This window comes from Triticum dicoccoides, chromosome 1B (assembly GCF_002162155.2).
Source record: "Triticum dicoccoides isolate Atlit2015 ecotype Zavitan chromosome 1B, WEW_v2.0, whole genome shotgun sequence".
NCBI classification, from domain to species: Eukaryota; Viridiplantae; Streptophyta; class Magnoliopsida; order Poales; family Poaceae; genus Triticum; species Triticum dicoccoides.
Window position 1 is genome coordinate 696,157,959 of NC_041381.1, and position 11,628 is coordinate 696,169,586.

The window sequence follows — 11,628 nt, forward strand, 5'->3', positions numbered from 1 at the left end:
TTTTCCATCTAGATCTTCTTTAATAACTTTTCGTATACTAACTAATAGTATAGTTTTTCTCTCATATCTCCCTCAAGTGATTTCTAAAAATGAATCTATCTAAAGAACTTATGCAAGGAGCAAACTTCGCTTTTTATGTTCCATGCATTCCCTCTCTATGCATTCGTTTCTATATAAAACGAATGCCTCAGATACTCCCCACTATGCTAGACGGGCCTTCCTAAAGGTGAACTTGAGATGCTTGCCAAGACGTATCTTTTTTTTTTGGATTTAAAACGAAACTTTATTCATTTAAAATAACCAGTACATCGATTTGTGAGGATCATTACAATTTCATTTGAAGGTTCCTTAAACCAGTCGAAAGTTAAAGAAAATCTAGCTAATCTAGCAAGTTCATGAGCTACTTTATTTGCCTCTCTATTACAATGTTCGAATCTAGTCGTGACAAAATCACAGGCATAGTGATAACAGTCCTCGAAAACTGCCGCCGCCGCCCCCGCTGATTGTCCTCCTTCCTGCATGGTCTCAACCACCTCCATGTTGTCTGAGTTGATGATTAGGCGGTTACACCCCGCCCTTTGCGCCATTGTTAGGCCAAACTTGAGAGCTAAAGCTTCAGCAATCAAAACATCCGCATAATAGTCAATCTTTCCATTTCCTCCTGCAATGAACCTACCTTTGTGGTATCTTAAGACTGCCCCCATCGTACCCTTCAACATATCATGATCAAAAAAGGCGTCAACATTAAGTTTCACAAAAACCCTAGGAGGACAATACCAGCCTCCCTTTTTCATCGCCGCCTTTGGAGATGATGCATTTACAAAGTTGGATGTGAGAGGCTGAGAGCTATAATCCCTTTACTATCTGATTTGCATTCTGAGTTAATTCCTTATGCACTAACTTTCGTCTTTCCCATCATACGTACCAATCTGAAATAGCTATCATTTCACGTATATTTTGGGGGAAACGATTAGTTTCACCCGGCTGATTTTTAGCGCTCGTCCGCCGCCCGCTGTGCCGTTGGATCCCTGATCCGTTTTCTCCCGCAATACACAGTGTCTCCACATCCATCCCTTGCACGTGTGTGGTCCTCGTGGAATATTAGCTGATGCTTATCTATGTGTGTTTGATTTTTACTGCCGCACACACTACTTCGTGCACTGCTGCCATTTACGGCACACCATAGCTGCTTTTTTCAACAGCGTATCCTGTGCGTCTTTAGAGACGTGGCTTCAGCAAAATCGATAGGTTAGTGCTGCAAAGTGCTTCTATGGTTCAGTTTTTTCTAGGAAAACGCTTGGCTTCGACCGGCGGATCGCATGCGAGCATTCGCCAACTCATCCGTGACACGTGTCCCGAGGGAGCGGTCTTTTTCTTTCTTTCGGTCAACTTGGCCACTGCTCGCTGCTCATTGTCCACTACGATGAGTTTCCGCAGCAAGGTCTCTATTGTATAGTAAAAATTGCACTGCAACAAGACTTCTGTTTCAGAAAAATTAAATTTAAAGCAAGACCTTTGTTGCAAAAAAATTAAATTGCAACAAGACATCTGTTGCAATAAAAAATGAAACAAGACCTCTGTTGCAAAAAAACTAAATTGCAACAAGACCTCTGGTGCAAAAAAAATCTTGCAAAAAATTCTGCAACATGACTCGTGTTGCAGAAATTTCCCGCAACAAAACCTATGTTGCAATGATAAAAGGGTGACGCTCATTTCTTTTTTTGAAACAAGGTCTCTGTTGCCGGAAAAACTGTAACAAAGCTTTTGTTGCAAAAATAATTACTTTTTAAGACCTCTGGTTGCAAAAATAAAATAAAATTTGACCATGCTGCAAAAATTTCCGTAACATAACCCGTGTTGTAGAAAATTTTCAAAACACAACGTGTGTTGCAATAATAGATGATGACGCTCAGTCAATAAATCTGCCTTATCCTACGGCTCACAAGGCACCAGTGATTAGAAAGGGCAAATAATAGTGGGCTCCACCCACGTGGTGAAAGGAACTGCCCATCATTTTTAGACGTGCGATGCAGCTAATCAATGGCAGTCGAACCGGCTGATCCATGCGGGAAATCAGCCGGCTGACGCCTAGCGCAGCCCATATTTTGGTACCCCATAATACTCAAGTCTATGTGTGGAAGAAGTAGAAGGTATTCCAATATTACCTCTCCTTTTCAAGACGTATCTTATTCTATGGCTGCCTAAGAATACCTACCTTTTCGTGGTGCGAGGAGATTTCCGCCTGAAGTTTCCTAAAACATAGGCCTTCTCATCGTGGGCTTTTTTGGCTCATCTTGAAAGCCTTGACTTATATAGCCCATTGTGTAGTAGTGTGCTTTGAATAGATCATTTCTGAAGTGGGCTGATCGTAACCGCCTCGGGAGGATGTGATGAAGCACAAACTAGCGAGATGCTATTCGCGCGTGTAGATGGCCCGATCGTTCGCAACGATGCTTTGATCAACAGTTCGTCTCGCTGTTCCTCCTTGCAACCTTCAAGATAGTTTTCACCCGCGTACGAAAATACACGAATAAAAATAATGACCCCTTTGGATAAGCATGTAGGCGTCGATGTGATGATCAACCCTCCGTCGCTAGTAAATCTCCACGATGGAAAAATCAAGATAATACACAAGATATGCCCGTAACTCGGACGTTTTTCTGAACCTTGTTCATAACTCACGAAAAAACTCAAAACTGATCTCCCTACACGACCGAAGCCAGCCTTTTATATGGCTCAACTCTCGTACGCCTAAAACAAAGAAATATCTAGAGTCTAAAAAATAAACTAACAAATCACTAAATCCTAACAGAAGGAATACTCACGTAGGTAACAAACTAGTGAACGCAAATCAAAGGAATAAAAAACTACTAACTGATTTGGAAGGAAAGGACTCCTATCGTGACATATCTAGGAGGTGTCCTAAAATTTGGCAGCACCTTGTCACGTACAAGATCTTCTTTTATCTCAAGTTTCCTCCTTTGATGCATATCTATTAGCTGACATGATTTTAAGTGTTGTTTAAAATCGGAACATGCCTGATCTCTTGCCATACTGTCCCATGATAATACACAAGCGCTCATATACACGCGCATACACTCACCCCTATGAACACACACACGCACACCTTACCCCTATGAGCACCTCCGAGAGACTGAGCCGGCATATCATCTTGAGATTTACGAAGCCACCGTAAGCGCCTCGTCGTCGACGGGAACGTCTCCTCCCACTGAAAGCGCATCGCCGGAAATCCTGAAATAAATCCAGAAATAATGCGAGTACTAGGATTTGAACCCTGGTGGGTTGGGGATACCACTGTCCACCTAACCATCTCAACCACAGGTTGGTTCGCCACGTCCTGCCTTTCTTGTAGTCCAAATCTGCTCTTATCATGCATACAGAACCATGCACATCACTTGAATCTAATGCATGCAACACTTCATTTATCTTTGGTCTGCTAACTACAGAATTAATTCTCGGTCCACACAACTGACGTACATGCCATCGTTTCCTCGATGCAATCTGACCGCATGCTTGAAATTATTATTCGTAACCTTTTCATGTCTTCTCTCCTTAACTGGCCTAGCTTCGATAGCATTAACAATTGATGGTGCCATGCCTGTATCAGGATGGTAACTTTCAAAGTGAAAATATGAAAGAACGTCACTTAATAGACTAGTGAGCTTGCACGCACAACACACGTCTTGCTCCTTTCAAAAATTCGCTTCGAATTGCACCTACACAAGTAAACCACAACAAGCATGAATTCAAAGATCTAAGTGAAGACACTCACCATGCTCGAAGATAAACTTAGACACCATATTTGGCTCGCTATCATTATGTAAGTTGAGCAACAATGAGAAGTTTTTCAAAGGAAGATCAATGGTGGACATGCGGTCCGATACAACTCATAGAACTATTACAAGGAAAAAATGTAAATGAATAAACAATTGATGTAAGGAATGCGGCCACAAATAAAGAGCATATAATGGTGAAGAAAATTAAACATAATGTATTGGACAACAATGCCCAACCATGTTATGAATTTTGTAGGGTATCTTCCAAAAAAATGCGAGGAAGAGTAACTTCAAATTCGATTGTTAGATATCATCTATTCCAAGTTGATAACGTGTAAAATACATCGGGAAGGGAATATAGAAACGAAGCAATAAAATTTGCTATTGCTCTAGTCCAACAAATTTACTTGTACAACATTGTTAAAATGTCTTCACCAAGATTATATTCTCTGCACCCCTTCATCCTCATTCGTTACTGAAAAGGCATTTAGGTTGCTCATTCGTCAACACACAACATGGGAGATCGATAATACTTTCACAGTAAACACATTTCGTAAGCATGTCTCATGTTGCAATATATTTGTAGTACTTATTGTCAGTGTAAGAAAATAACAACAAAAAATAGCCAAGATTACGCTCATATATGACATGGTACCTTGCTTTGCAACTTAGTTTTATTAGCTAACAATCTGAAACTGTGGATACTAATTGAAATAAGATGTGTCTTGTACAAGCAATCCAAGTACCTGGCTGTGTGCATCATATGATGCAGAGGCCGGGGTTGTCCCCTTCAAAAAAAAACAATCCAAGTACCTATTCAGACATTTTGACTTTAACCAGCAAAAGGGTACCTAATCCCTGAAAAATAAGTGAAATATTTTGTCAGCGTATTCAAATCACATACAATGAATGCATCTGATTAAATAAGCCAACCGTTTCCACCGGAAAAGATTTGAATTCTCCTTATTGTTGTATAAAAAATGCATGTGTACAGATCATCAAGGTGTAAGCATGCAAGGAAAGATCTTGCCAGCTCAAACATGGGTGAAAACAATAACTCAAGATATCGAAGGGTTGTGCTCAATATCCAGGTATTAGTGAGACCTGCTCTACAAAAGACATCGTTGGTGGCGAAACGCTGATAGTAAGTACAAAACAATTCCTGTAGTCAATTCTTTCATAGTAAACGCTAGATGAATTATACTCCCTCCGACTGGAAATACTTGTCATCAAAATGAATAAAAGGAGATATATCTAGACGTATTTTAGTTCTAGATACATTCTTTTTTATTCATTTTGATGACAAGTATTTTTGGACGGAGGGAGTAGTTTTCAACACTCATGCATCACAGTCACAACGCCAAGAGTAACCTATAAGATAGCAGGAATATCACTAATTTGTAACATCTGAAGCACAAATGCGTACAAGGAAAATGATCTAAATCTTTACACTAAAGTGGCAATAATATCGGAGGCTTTTGATTTTCAGTAGAACTGGTAGCAATCACACATTGGAATATTCTTACAAAAGTGCACATAGATGAAGTAATCCAGAGATAACAATTGGCCAACATGTAGAACAAACTACATCAGAAAACTGAAGTGAGAAAGAGAGGTGACATTCAGATTCCTTGGCATCACCGTGCCATTGTAAGCATGCACAACCACCATGTTGTGGAGCAAATTCTGATAAGGATGATGGGTGGTGCAAAATAAGAACAAAAGGAGAAAACCAGTATTCTCTCGTATTGAACAAAAATCAAAACTCGCATATTGATGCATCATGAACCTGAGCGTTTGAATCTCCTGTTGTGCTGTAATGACAAATAGGATAATGCCTATGATTTCATACACCTCTTACCAAAAATTTGTAGATTTCTTTTGTTGGTAATGACAACTCAGAACTTGCAGACGCTAGAATATAAGGAATCACTCAAACCAGGAGGAGGCAGGGCCGTCCGGCGTGGTGGGGGTGAGGTCCGGCGGGTGAGGCGGGGGAGATGAGGCGTTGTGTGCGGATGGCGAGGTAGCGGCGAATTAGGGCCGAAACATGCGGCGCGTCGAGTGAAGCAGTGGGCGACGACACGTGGGTGCCCGGAAGAAAGCACAGCTCCTCCTCGCGCGTCGCCGCCGGTGGCTCGTGTCCTGCCGTGGCTGCTACTTCTCGTACATGAGTTCCGGCTGAGTGTAGGGCTTGTTGTGCTGTGCCCTCAGCTGAGACCCTTTGTTGTACTATTTTGGCTCTTGTGGACCTGTGTGTGTGTGTTTGGTGTGTGTTGGATCTTGTTGGATGCTTATTGGGCGGTTGGCTTTATAATATAAAGCGGGGCGAAAGCCTTTTTCGGTACATGAGTTCCGGCTCCGGGCGAGAGCACCTACGTCTTGCCAGCATACGCGGGTGGCTCTATCACCCAGTTGTATGTGAGCTCTTCATGAGCCTCCCATGGCGCACGCGCCTCCGCGGGACAGGGACAGGGCACGCGCGTTGCCAGCGAGCCAATCGGTGCGTACTTTTGATCTCTTCGACACTGACACCAGGGCGTGTCTTTTCATGGGAGCGTTCGCCCCTTGATCCTTGGGGACATGCGCCGCTGGTGCCGGACAGGGCCGGGCCGCGTGCGTGTTACCGGGCGAGCGCACCGCCAGCTTGGGCGTGTCCTCTCCTCTGCGTGCCGTGTTCTCCCTCCCTTCTGCGTTGCTTTGGATTCCTCAACGACGGGCTCCTCACGCGTCCCAGGCTCCCGACGGCGGCGTCTCGCTTACATTGGCTGGCGGCTTGCATGCTCTTGGGGGTTTCTTTCTGTTGGATGGAGGTTTCGTACCTGAATTGGTTAGATTGAGAGGTGAGCGCTAATTAAGGAAGATAGGTTAACGGGTGGTAGTTCAGATTGCATGCATTCCGTGATTGTAGGAGTTGCCGATGCGGGATGTGGGGTGTTTTCATCGGTGGCGTATGGCCAGTCATTGGAAATTACCAAGTCCACACCATAGAGCCATTTGGATCAACGTTGACTGTTAGATTGAGATTTGTGGGACAAATCGTGTGGTGTTGACTGCGTCGTGGGTTGTTGTGGGGCTAATTATGGGGTGCATGTAAAAAAGCTCTTGTATGATTGTTTAATAGTAGTGAAGATGGAGATGATCATATTGCTACTTTGTCCATATATATGTTCATATCTTTGCTAATGAATGATCACATGTTTCTTACACATATCTATGCAGATTTTCTATCCAGTCTTCATTAATAAATGTTCATATAGGATTACTCCTCACATAGTTATTTTAATTTTCTATTAAAAATCCTTAATAAATGTCCATACACTAAGGGCATGTATAATGGTTGATAAGATAGTCTTATCTTAAGTCTTTATGTGATTTAAAGATGACAAAAAAATTTGTATACAATGGGTCGTCTCTTAGACTTATCTTCAATAACTAATAATTCCTAAAAATGTAATGAGACATATTATGCTAAGAGATCACCTCTTGTCTTCTCTTATTTAAGAGAAGACAAGCCTTTTTCTTATGAGTTCTTTTTCCTCCACCTCATCATCTATCCTACGTAGCACTCCTAAGATAGCATCATTGTACATGCCCTAAGAGCATATATGTATGCAAATTTTCTCAAATCCTCATTATATATGCTTACTAGAAATCCATCTATATAAAGCTAGACAAAGAAAATAAGCATGCATGCATGCAGATCTCCAACCAAATGAACGGCTGATACATGTACGGGACCTTCTGTGCTTGAAAGAATCTTTTTTCTCGTATATCTATTTCTTAGTTTTTGAACCACCCCTAGTTACATGTCACATCGACAGCCGTGCAACTAAATTGTTTTTATATTAAAAGAGCATTGCTGCACCGTTGCGTGCATGTCAACCGCGTCCAACTAAATGCTTTTTCCCCTGAATATATTAACTCAAATTTATTTATTTTGCGGGGCAAAAGTTTCATTCATCAAGCAAGATCAAGGTCTTGCTTACAAAAGCTCAGGCACACCATTTGGGCCTGATCTGGGCCACACCGCGGTGGGCTCTTCAGTTCTATCCAGGCATCTCCAACGGCAATCCGCAAAAAAGCTCCTGCATCCATCCGCGGACAGGGAATCAGTCTACGGACACGGATACGGGAGACAGCCATCCAATACTAGCCTCATACATTTTGACAGCAAGTCAAACTAATCGGACGAAATTCATGCAAATAAATGCGAATTTCATGCGAACTCGACCGGATTTCATACAAACATGCCGGATTTAAGATAAAAAAACCAGGCACGTCACCGGGTGTACAAGCAGGCGACATGTTGGCGGTGGCCTTCCTGGTACCCAAGCGGTGACGGCCTTCCGTGTTCTTCTTTTCCTCGAAGTTGCTAGTGAACGTGGACGCGGATGTGCTGGCCGCCGACTCGTGGATCTCCTCCAAGCACCCACCTTCTTTCTCCGTCTGGATGGCACGACTACACGCGCCTCGACAGCGGATGGTGCAGTCGCAGTCACTGGAGGGGCGGTGCGACGCAGCGTCGTGCATGCCCGTGCCGCCGTGCTCCTCTTTGTGCCGGCCTGGAGCAACTCGCCACTCCTCCGCGAGCTGGCTTGGAGCAACGAGTTGCTGAACCACGCACTGGATTGGGGCGGCAACTTGCTCCGGCGGCTTAGGCTCGGGAGGTGGAGCAGCGAGCTGCCTCGCTCGTATCCGCCGAGCTTGGTGGGCCACCACGCCGGCTTTTATATATGCTGGAGAACTCCTCTTCCTACCCGCCGGATGCCATCGAAATGATGAAGAAAATGGTGAAGGAGGAGGGGGGGGGGGGCGTGATTCTTGCCCGGCGCATATGCCATCGTTTAAATAGAGGGCGGACGGGAGGAGCTCGGCCAGCGTGACGTTTAATGCCGGCCCGCTCCTAAATGAACGTATGGCCGGGGTAGGTTTCTCGGCTTCCACGCAGGGGTAATAGAAGTGTATGAATGCGGCGAGGAGACGTGTTTAGTCAAGCGTGCAGTAGACGCGCCCTCGGCCGGTGCGCCGCTTCAATAGTGGAGGCAGCGAGAAATCGCACCCATCCTAAACTGTCTTCAATGCGAAGGTACTGATTGCACAGTCCATATTAAAATGTCTAAAAAGAATTATATAAAGGAGGAAGTGTATGACAGTCTCGTGGTGATCACGCAGTACGTACCACGCCTGCGGCCGCCCACCAGTGCGCTCACAAAAGGATCCATCCATAGGGTTTTACCCATGCACCTCTAGGCAAGGCAGCTCATCAAGAGAGTAAGCTTACCTTCAGAGGATTTTGCAAATAATGAACATGGTGCAGACAGTGAAAACGTAAGTGAAGTCTATTTGATTCTAGTTTTCAATTGGCAGAGTACCATATGTGTAATAATTTGTCTGTGTTTTTAATTTACAGGAAGATGTGGACGTTGGGAATGAGCAAAATGATTTTGAGGAATCGTGGGCCGATAACTTGAGCCAGGTTTGTTCAAACATTTTGTACCGCGCGCGGTAGTTTGTAATAGATCATAAACATTGACATAGTTTCATATGTAATTTTGTAGGAGGGTTCAGATGGTCCCGATGGTGGTGACGACGAAGCAGAGATGGACATTGAGGAGGCTCAATACCAGCAGCGCGTGTTGGAGACACATTGGAAGGTCATGGCTATGACTTTTCGGTCACAAGGGGATGCATATATATTCTACAACAGGCACGCCAAAGAACATGGGTTCAGCATCAGGAGAGAGAAGGTGAAACGAGGGAAGGGTGCTTCAGGAATAATACGGTTCAGGCAGTTTGTCTGCTCTAGGGCAGGGAGAAGGCAGAGGAAATTCATAACCATGGAGGGTCGCACCCGCAGGCTAAGACCCGAGACTCGATGCGAGTGCGGTGCGCAAATTGTGGTGAAATTGGACAGGGCACGAGGAGTTTGGTTCGTCGCGTCATTCGTGGATGATCAGAACCATGCGTTGGCTCGACCCGACGAGGTTCCTTTTTTGTGGTCACACAGACGGATTGGAGATGGCACAAGGGCAGAGATACTGGCTATGCAAGGGACTGGAATCAGGAAGCATATAATTGCGGACAACTTCATCAGTAGGTACGGTTCGTATGACAAATGCGACTTATTAGGCGGGACGTGTACAATCTTTGCTGCAGAGAGAAGATGAAGCTCATAGCAAAGGGTGATGCTGAGACGGCAGTGGGCATTATGAGGAGCAGAAAGGCGAAGGACCCAGACTTCTTCTTCGAGTACGAGCTAGATAAGGAAGGGCGGTTGAAGTGTATGTTCTGGTGCGATGCACAGTCGCGAAGGGACTATCAGGACTACGGAGATGTGGTCGTGTTTGACAGCACGTATAAGATGAACAGATATGGTATGCCGTTCATCCCCTTCGTCGGTGTTAATAACCATCGTTGCACAACAATTTTTGGGAGCGCCATTGTTTCCTACGAGACCGAAGCGACGTATGTGTGGCTGCTCCAGACTTTTATGAGGGCAAACTGTCAGCAGAAGCCAAAGTCAATTGTCACAGACGGTGACTCTGCAATGCTCCGAGTGATTCGGAGTGCCCTTTCAGATGTGCTCCATCATATTTGCTCGTGGCATATCGAGAAAAATATGCAGAGGCACCTACATTACAAGTCACTAGATGAGTTTAGATCGCTCCTGTACTATGCCACCTCTGAAGAGAACTTTGAGGAGAGATGGACCGCCTTTGTCAATAAATGGAAGACGGATAAAACTGAAGAGTGGCTGAGGAGGATGTATAGGAAGAGGAGACTGTGGGAAGCATCATATCTTTCGGATGGCTTTTTTCTTGGTATGCGTAGTAACCAGAGGAGAGAAAGCCTCAACTCCTCCCTTCACCTTCACCTCGACTATGGTATGACCATAATTGATTTGGTAGTGCATTATGAGAACTGCATAGTTCGCCTCCGTGAGAACGAGGCCAATGATGACTGTGAGGCCAATCAGAAAGTACCACCGGCGGTTACTGAATATAAGGACATTGAGGAGCATGCTGCCAAAGTATTCACTCATGCTAATTGTTGGGGAACGTAGCAGAAATTCAAAATTTTCCTACGTGTCACCAAGATCTATCTATGGAGAAACCAGCAATGAGGGGAAGGAGAGTGTATCTACATACCCTTGTAGATCGCTAAGCGGAAGCGTTCAAGAGAACGGGGTTGAAGGAGTCGTACTCATCGTGATCCAAATCACCGGAGATCCTAGTGCCGAACGGACGGCACCTCCGCGTTCAACACACGTGCAGCCCGGTGACGTCTCCCATGCCTTGATCCAGCAAGGAGAGAGGGAGAGGTTGGGAAGACTCCATCCAGCAGCAGCCAATGTTGGGGATATCGCTTATCGGGAACTTATCGGTTGGCCCAAGATAAGGGGTAAATCGGCCAGTTTATCGGAATATCGGCTGATTTATCACCATATCGGCTAATTCATCGGCCGATTTATCTTACCGGTCAGACAATGATAAGCGATAAATCGGCCAATTTATGGGAATATTGGAAGATATCTTGAACAATGGCAGCAGCACAACGGCGTGGTGGTGGTGGAGGAGCGTGGCAATCCTGCAGGGCTTCGCCAAGCACCGCGGGAGAGGAGGAGTACTTGGGAGAGGGGGAGGGCTGCGCCAGAACTTTTGGTACGGCTGCCCTCCCACCCCCCACATATATATCGGGGCAAGGGAGAGGGGGGCCGGCCCCCTAAGATCCAATCTGAGGAGGGGGCGGCGGCCAGGGGGGTGCCTTGCCCCCCCAAGGCAAGGGGGCGCCCCCCTTTAGGGTTTCCCCCAAGCCCTAGGTGCCTTGG